This window comes from Parus major, chromosome 2 (assembly GCF_001522545.3).
Source record: "Parus major isolate Abel chromosome 2, Parus_major1.1, whole genome shotgun sequence".
NCBI classification, from domain to species: Eukaryota; Metazoa; Chordata; class Aves; order Passeriformes; family Paridae; genus Parus; species Parus major.
In genome coordinates this window covers 100,388,661-100,398,164 of record NC_031769.1, presented here as the reverse complement: position 1 = coordinate 100,398,164, position 9,504 = coordinate 100,388,661, and the positions used below count along the sequence as shown (strand labels likewise).

At 40.0% G+C, this 9,504-nt stretch overlaps 1 long non-coding RNA gene across 1 annotated transcript; it reads right to left on the bottom strand.

Annotated features, from left to right (window-relative positions):
• Positions 1 to 1,353: 1,353 nt before the first annotated feature.
• LOC107200566 lies at positions 1,354 to 9,504 on the bottom strand. Its single transcript, XR_001519666.2, has 3 exons — positions 8,492 to 9,504; positions 6,323 to 6,447; positions 1,354 to 4,468 (listed from the first exon to the last, which is right to left on the bottom strand). It is a non-coding gene; the product is annotated as an uncharacterized LOC107200566 (long non-coding RNA).

Below are 9,504 nucleotides of genomic sequence, written 5' to 3'. Positions count from 1 at the left end.
AAACATCATATGCTGGCTGAAAATATTGCTGCATCATTGCAGTCCCTGAGCCACCAAAGTCACATTGGATTGTTCAGGTATCTAAAGTGGAATTGTCCCATAAAATCACAGATTGTCCTTTTGTTGGCTAAACAGTGTGAAGAAGGGCATGCTCTTTCAAAAGAACTGCTATAAATTATCTTCCTGGTCACAAGGCAACAAAAGGGAAAGAACATGCTTTGCAAATAGCCATGTATTTGAGGCACAACATTTCCTTAAGCAGACCAGTTTGTATAAGAGCTTACACTTTGCTCTAAGCTCTTCTTGAGCATAAAATCTTGTGCCAGAACTTTGCAAGATCAGAGCAGCATGCACATATTTTTCTTTAAAGTTATGAATTTGGTTGTAATGGTCAGTGATAGTCTTAGCTCTTTTTCAGGGCTCTAATTTCCAAGGGCTGCTTTTATACTCCATTTACACAATATTTCAGCTGTTGCAGATTGTAGAAAAAGTTATCTCATTCCATTGGATATAGGTTAAGCAAAAGGAGGCTAATTTCCATGGCTACATTTAACCTGTGTGAATAGCACTTAACTTTTCAGTAAGTTGGTTTTTTTAAATAACCTTTCCATTAAAAGAACCATTCTAAATAATGAAAATTATTCTGACAAAGGGAGCCACAAGATCAAGCATAGAGTGTCTGGTATCTGTTTCATTTTATCTTGCATGCTGTAATCAGAGCATAAATTTATAGACAAGGATTTTCCAGGATGTATTCCAGATTTGTGAAGAACAACATTATCTCCTCAGTCTCCATCTTTCCTCTGTGTCCTATGTTCTCTAGCTTGGGAATACTGTACATTATCTACTGCAGGCATGTGTTTTGCACGTCAGGACATGATGTAAAATTTATGTTAGTGGATTTTTGCCTTGTGACAATTATCACCTTTTACCAATCTTTCCTAAGTACAGAGGAATGGACAGCCTGAATGGAGGTCCTTCTCAAAACACCGCTCCAAGTGGCAGAGAATAGAGCCATCTATTTATTGGGGGGTACAGTAATGTCTCCCTTCTGACATTCACAATGCTTTGGGAGTTTATGTGCCATTTTCTGAACACCAGCATTGCTCGTAAGTTTTTATTTTGGCAAGTGCCATACTTCACAGACACAATCTTGAGAAGGAAAACACCTAACTCTCATAGCTTCCAAGTGTGACTCTTTCAGCTATTAAGCACTGTGATCTAGAAAGCCTCTACAGCACTTTCTTTCAAATGTTAGGCAATGACTTTGGTTGTCCCTAGTATTTAATTTAGTAGCTACCTAACAAAAATGTAGGGGTAATGTAATAAATTGCAAAATACACAACAGAACTGTCTGCTCCAATATGCTTTATTTATTAAAAATATACAAACAATATCTCTTACACGTGTGTGGCCGCTTTATGCTACCATGGTTAAAGTGGAAATACTTTATTACCCATAGTTTAAAAAGGCTGCTTACAAGGCCATAATGAACCCAAAAATAGAAATCACTGGACAAAATCACAGATGAATGCAAACAGAATCTTTGCACAGTAACAGCTAGCAGACACTCTATTTGATATATTTCATATGAAAATAAGTAGTCCTCAGTTGTTTTTTTTTTAACTAGCAACCCCCCTCCAAAAACAACAACAAAAAACCCAAACCAAAGCAACAATAACAAAAAGCTCTACCAGCCCAGTGTGCTTTGACCCTGTAGGCATCTGTGTATTCCCAGCTCCGTTCCCGGATAAGGCAGCCCCCACTGGGTGGCACTCAATAACCAGGCGTGAAGCGAGCTCCGTGTGCGCGCCCGGCTCCGCGTCCTTCCTAAGCCTACCAGGTGCTGCCGGCGGAGCTGCAGCGCTCCTCGCAGTGTTCTGAACCGCAGCTGGATGTTTTCCATCAGCTTGGCCTTTACAAATGGCAAGTGCAGCCCTGTACTCCTCTTGGATCACAGGATGGAGCCAGCAGCTGCGGCAGAACAAGGCACTGCCCTAACAGCAGTCAGCGCTTTGCTCACGACTGTCCATCTCTCATAACAAATCCTGACCTTTAATTCATCCTTTTGTTTCATGATAACAAGTCAGAATAAAGCAACCACTCAAACCTTCACGAGGAAGCTCTAATGCAATTGTTGACCAAACCTAGTTGAATTCAGTGCTCGCCATAATGAAACAGAGAAAGGCAAATTTTGCATCTGTTAGTATGTAACAGTGCAGCCTCACAAATGCCAGCCTTTCAAGACTAGGTGCATTCTTCACGACTCAAACCTAATCTTTTAACAAATGCTAATCTTAAAAAAAAAACTTCCTTTAAAAATCTCTCAGTTTTTTTGTGAAGTGCAATTACTTGAAGTGAACTGAATATCTGAAAGAACCCTCACAGGGACTTCTTGTTTATGATTTTGCCTTCTAAAACACGATACCAGCATAGGCCTTTGTTGTCCACTTGTATGTTAAAAACATAGTGTGTGAACATGGAATTGGCCACAGGAGGTCACACTGAAGACCCATCCAGTCCAGCAGTGGCCAGCAGTATGTCACATTTTAATGGAGCAACCAAATACTGATGACAAATCCTTGCCATTCCTAGCAGCTTGGAGCTCAGGCACTCACACAGAGGTGATGTTTGTGCTTCATAGTTTTGGCGGCTTTTTTGTTTATTTGGTGGGTGTACAAATAATGGATTTGTTCCATTTCCATCTTCTCAACATGCATAAAATCTGCCTTTGGATACTCTGCATGGCAGTATGTTCCACATTGAAGTACACATTGTTTGAAAAGGGGTCTATTTCTGTTTACTTTGAACAAAAAGAATATTTCTGGATGTAAGTATGTGTTAGACACAAGGAGAGCAGTCTGACAGTTCTAAATCAGATGAGAGGGCTGCCTAACCAAACCGACTTAGGTATGCTATTTGCATCATACATGATAAAAGGAGTCACAATTATTTTTATGTCTTCTCTGAAGTCAGGTCTTTACAGCATCTATAACGCTTGGCTACAAAGGCTATGATCTTCAGAAACAAACTAGCACAATGTTTATCCAGGCATAAAGATGCTGTGAGGATAAAGCTCATTATTTCAGGCCTTTCCAGACTGAGGGAGAAGTGTTATATTCATAAAGACATATGGGAAGTATGGTGATATAAAGCACTGAGGTGAGATTCTGTGCCATGCTTGAGTCATCTTACTAGATCTTTAGGTGTGAAGATAGTTTTACACCTACCCAGTTCTGAGGGTGTCTGTGCCTGAGGAGCTCTGCCTGTTAACTTAGGCTGTTGAAAACTCTCTGAGGCATTCACAGGGTCACAACACTGCCTTGTATCACCTCCTTTTTCTAAATTTTTTTCTCTGATGGAAAATAAATGTTGTTTATTTAAAGTCAGCAAAAGGTTCAGCCTCTTTGAACTGACTCTAGACTAAATCTATCAAGAAGCTCTGTGGTTCCTCCTTTTGACAGCTTAGATCTTAGTATATTGCTTCCTCTAGAAGTCAGGCCAGGGTAATTATGAGTGAACCTGCTCCCTTAAATGGATAGGAAAAAGAACTTTTCTTTGGAAAACAGTTTAAAGACCAGTGGTTGAAAGTTGGTTTTTTTTAATAGAAAATACAATTAAAATCTAATGACAAAGGCCTGAAAGTTTCTTACATTTATTCACAGATGTAATTTTTAACAAGTGAAAAATGGGCCTTGGCATTTTCCCATCCTAAGGTCAGACAGAAAGCTAGGTGTAAACCTAGAGTTTAAAATTAATATTGAATAAATCTGTAAACAAAACTAACTGGACCACATTACTTCCAGCTAACCTATGTGAAGTCTGTTGAATTATGTCAACAAGGAAAAAATTTGACCTACCTTGTTTGTAAAATGTTCTGCAAATACAATAAATACATTGAGTAACAGTTCCAGAAAGAGTGCAGCAGCATCATCCAAAATATGTTCTAGGAAACATAAGGGTAGATAGTGAGTGGAAGACTTGCATCACGGAAAAAAGCTAAATAAGGATTCAAATCTGTTCTAACAAATTTAGCCTTGCTGCTCTTATTTCTTTCTCTATTTAATTTAGAACATAAGAAAAATCTAATTATCAATCAGACAGAACCAAATTCACCTCTGGTTTAACTCAGCTGGATTTAAGACCAAGGCTGAATCAGTATGTTGATTGCCAGAGGATGACAGAGTGGGTATGGGTAAAGTGCAGGATACAAATCTATCTACATATATTGAATATCCAAAACTAGTGAGAATTCTTAGTGTTCAATACATGGACAAAAACACTCCAGTATTTACTTGCACAAGAGACTGGTCACTGGACTCACAGATACCCTGTTCCTGTCCTCAGCTTCTGTGTGGTACTACATCCCCTGGCAGGAGTTTCTTCTCAGATCCTGCAAGGCCTGGTAAACTGGTGTTGGTACCAGAATCTGCTTTTTTCTGACTTTGGAACTGAGCTCCAAGGACCACTGTAATGGAAGAGATCTGAGAGGTTGAGTCAGTCAATACTTCAAGAAGGCATCTGTTTATGCTCAGCTTTTAGGCAAACCTCCTGTTAACAAGTGAAAATCAAGCAATGTTCAAACATACAGACCTAAACATGAAGCCTTAGACCTACAATACTGTGACGCTGCTGCTGCATTGTGGTTTCTGATGGTTACATCATTTGACAGTTCTTAGCCTCCAAGGCAGTGGTGGCTGAGTTTGGCAGCTCTCCAACTTCTCCATGGGAAACCAGAACTAAAGGGGGCATGCTCTCCCTTCCCCAATCTCCACTGTGTATCATTTCCATTTACACACAGCTTTCCTGTGAATCAAGACCAGTCTGGTCCAAAGGTTTGCTTCCTCTTTTTCTAGGTCAGAGTCAGTCTGTTCTGTCTGCCAGACAGATTTTACACCCTTCTGTGTGCAGGTCCAGCCCAGCCTCTCCAGGTGGGTGTTTTGCAGACTGCATGCTGACCATCTGATTCAGGTCTTTGCAGCCTGGGTACGATTATCTCAGCTCTACTATTTTTGTATAACTATGCTGAGCAAACAGGCGTTACACGATATTTCACTTCCTAAGTCAAACAGTCTTGTGATATGTCTGGGTACAAGGCAAGCAGGACGCCTCATGTTTCTGCTTTAACTCAAGCAGACCTGTAGCATATTTGGGTACAACACAAACAAAATATATTTCTCAAAAAGATCTTCTCACTGCAAAGTTATCCCTACTGAGTCTTGCTTCCTGACATTCTATAGGTAAACTAGGTCATCCTGCAACTGAGTACATCATGACTCTCCTTTTTCTTTTTTTTTTGTCAAATCACCTTTCACTCAGCATGGAGCTAATCACTGACTCTTCTGAGAACACCCTCTACTCCTCCTCTACCTGGGCCACTGTAAGCTGCCTTCTCCTATCAGTAAAAAGGTAAATGTGGATGTAAATATTGGGTTTTCCACAAAAAAGAATAGGTCATTCATATGCTTAAATGTTAAGATGATGATTGTGCACTTCTCTGAGTTACAACTTGGTAGCAGTAATGATTACTTGTTTAATGAGGGCTGGATACAAATACTAGAGGGAATTTATAATCTCCTGTTCTTCAACTGTGAACCACAGCAGATGGTTTCAGTCTATGCAGATTAAGAGCACAGTAACACATTTTGTATTTCCATAATAAATAAGAATAACTTAACACCAATTACAGTTAGATTGTGCAAAATAGGAAAGACAGCATTCCAAGCAGTGAACATCTACTGATTTGAGCAGATTTTGAGATAATAAATATTACATTTGGCAGTTTAGAATCATCCACACTACAAATGGAGGAGAAACTGTGAGAGAGAAGAATGCATCTGCCAAAACTGAGATTTGGTTCTCCTTTCCTTTACATCACTCTTCCACTCAAGTCATTACAGTAATTTCCAATATAGCTTTTTTACATTAGAACTAGTTTGGTCATTGGAACAGTTCCTCTGAGTAAAGCCTCTCTTAAGTTCTATGTTGCCTCCAGGAGGTTCAATCAAAGCATTAAACAGGAGAGGACAGATGGGCAAGTGCAAGAAAATGACACATCGGTACCCACCAGTGTGTCTGCTATCAGTTCCAGCAGTCTTAAGTGTTGTCATCAGAGCAAAGAGGAACTTTAACAAGGAATTTAGAAGTTGTATTAAATATTCATACACACAGGAAATTTCTTCCTAGTGGGCAGCACAGGGCAAAGATGAAACAGTTGGACAATGCATATTGTAATAGATTTTCCACAGAACCCACCTCAACCAGACCTGCACAAGGGCCTGCCCAGGAAATCCCATGCACTTGGTTTTTGTTCATGACTCACCCTTCTGTAGCCCAGGTGGTTGAACTGATGCCAAACTTGAGCTGGCAGTTTGAAGCCAGGCGATCTCTTGTCACTGCACAAGGACAGCATCTAAGATGGAAAGAGCATTCTCTGTATGACAGCACCTGCAGTGGAGACAGGCATTTCTGTTGAGTTAGTGCCAAGGTAGGTCCTTTCTTACCTTTGAGGAGTGATTGACAGTAAGCAAGTGTAGTGCAGATTGAACCATGGATTTAGTCAGGAAGGGTCCAGGATGCAAAATGATACCTGGTATCTTTGCTGGTCCCATATTTTATGATGTCACTCAGTTTCTGACTCAAAATAGCTGTTGTATAATTGAATCAAAATAATTACAGGGGTTAAATAGAAGAAACTGATCCAAATGCAGCTTGTCTTGAAAGCAAAAACAATCCTTTGGAGACTAAAGGAAAGTCAGAACATATTTTGTGGCCAAATTTAGGGGAAGAGTGTTTGCAGCAATATTCTGAATGGCTGTGAATGGAGAAAGATTGAAATCACTAGACATTTGTTCAGAAGAGAGAAAAGAGTATCAGAGTGGCAGAAATACATAATAGACTTAGAAGTCAGCAAAGTACAAGGGCAGAAGCTGCATTGAAGTGGGAATCTTTTTGATGAAACCCCAGATAGGAACTGTATGCTGAGAGATATAAAGAGAAAGGATGACAAAGCACTAAACAGGAAAGGCAGGTGAGTTCAAGGGCGCTATTTTAAGATGGGACGGGTTAAATCATGCCTGGATCTGTGAAGAAGACAACCCAAAACGAGTGACTTAAAAGGGCTGATGATGATTAAAGACAGTGTGATGAATGTGCAACAGAAACTAAGAGAATGAAATTAAGTTCTTAGGAACATGGTCAGAAGAGGAAGACAAATGGCAAATTTAAAATCTCAGTTTCTATCGTGGCAGGAATAGCAAGGTGCAGATGAGTAAGGGCATATGTATTTTTGGGTCTGGAACTCTCCTCTGTCTCTTCTCATGCTCTACAGTGTGAGCATGTATCACTGTGTCAGCTTTCATGAGGAAGCGGGACCCAGGCTCCGGCAGTCACGCTGTTGGCACCCACACTGGGTGCTGGATCCCAGAACAGTGTGAGTGTGTAGAGAACACAGCTGTGGGAGGCTCTCATGTTGCAAGCAGGATCTGTGCACCAGGATGCTCCTGTCAGCTTGGCAGATTTGTTTCACCACAGGTATCAGAAGTGTGGAACAGCTGGATTCTAACAAATCACTAAGGTATCAAATCAGCACATCTGTTCCCAACACACTGAATTACTCTCCAGGCTTTGGATACAAGACAAACTTAATTCCTGCATTTGTAATTATTATCTGTAGAGCTGTGAAGGTAGCTCTGAGTAGGAATGCATGTTTTGGTTTACATTAGATAAAATAGGTTCCTTCCCTGAGGATCCACTTTGATGCAAGGGAAAGGCAGATCTGACCTGGTGATAGCAAGAGCTATGCCAACAGAAGCATAAAGTCCTGCCAGGACCATCCAAGGTGAACAGATCAAAGATTAAAGAACAAATGAAAAACAGCTTTTGGTCATTTAGGAGGGTGTCTATGTAATCACTCAGGAGAAAAAGTTACTGAAATACAGTATAATTATTATAATAGACAGGATAGTAGACAAGGAGGGCAGAAATTTACTGTGCCTTAGGATACCTGACAGAATGAGCAGCATTTGCTTTTCGACAAGATAATAATGCATTAGAAAGTCAGTGCCCTTAAAGTCTTACTAGGCAAAGTAAAATCAGCCTTTTAAACTGCAAGATAATAACAACTGCATAATAATAATTTGACCAGAAGTCAAATTAATTCCTGGTAGAATTTTGCTGCCTTTAGGGGCAAAATGAAGATGTTGTCTCCTTTCATAAACACATTCCTTGTGTTGCATTTTTTTGTTACTATTTTTTGTAACCTCAACCCCAAGAGGTGTAATGCATTTTAATTTCTCTTTATGTAGGTCATTGGTTTTCCTTTTCTGCACTGCCCTCTTTCTAAAACAATTTGTAGTCTAAACTTTTATTTATTCTTTTTAAAATGGTGGGGATATGGGGGGGTGGGCAGGGAAAAAGCTCCACAGAAATTTCAAATCTATTTTGGCAATTCTACTGTATTTTACTTTAACCTCACCCACTCAATACCCACCAGGCTGTTCTCAAGTTCTTGCTTTTCCATCTGCTAGTCCTTCACAGAGAAGGATTTGGAGAAGAAGGCATCCCAGAAAGATTAAGCTGCATACTGTAGAAAAGAGGAAACCTGTTCTTAAAGACCATGACAAAGCAATGCAACTTGTTACTAGAGCTGTGACCATTCTGGTCATGCAGGGCTTTTGTAAAAAGACAGTGTGTTACTGACCATCAGGAGCTTAAAAGAAAACTGCTAAACCTCCATCCAATTATGGTCTTCCTGCATTTGGCTCCAATGAAAATTACAGTTAACTCTTCTCCCATCTCCAGAAACTTTCAGAACTTGGTAATACAATAACTCACAAAACATCAAAACAATAATTTACCCAGCAGGAGGTGGGGAGAGATCTCAGTGAGGGATTGACAAGGATTAGAGTACATGCAGGGAGTAGCTGTCTGCGGGAGGGTTCATCTCTGATTGCTTGCCTGAAAGGTGGAGAGAGATTGCCTCAACAAATTCTGAGCATGGGATGCTACAGGTTGTAACATCATTGGTTGCATTAGGTCAGCACCCTGAAGCCCAGATTACAAATCCAGGGCCATACCACAGGGAGTACTGTGTAACTTGGAGCTTTTGAAAGCAACATTCAGACTCCTATCTCCGCCAACACAAGATGTGAGGTTCACAGGCACTGTGGGAGGAAGATATAAATAATGAATGAGCTAAATAATGACAGCTAGCTGTACCTAATTATAGTTCTAGTTGCCCTTTTGAATAAAGAAAGTTCAAAGCTACTGCAGAAAGAGGCTGATCCCTTTTCTGTGTAGTGTTTGAACTTCACAGATTATTAACATGAAAAAGTGAGGAGATGCCAATGGAAGCCACACCAGCCTGTCATAGCCTTGCTGAAGAGAGAAGGAGTGTCTGTAACACCAGTTTATTTACACATCAAAACATTCTTCAGCTTAAATTAATATTTAGCCTGAATACAGAAGCAATGTAAGAATTAAAATTAAATTGTGTACATTAAT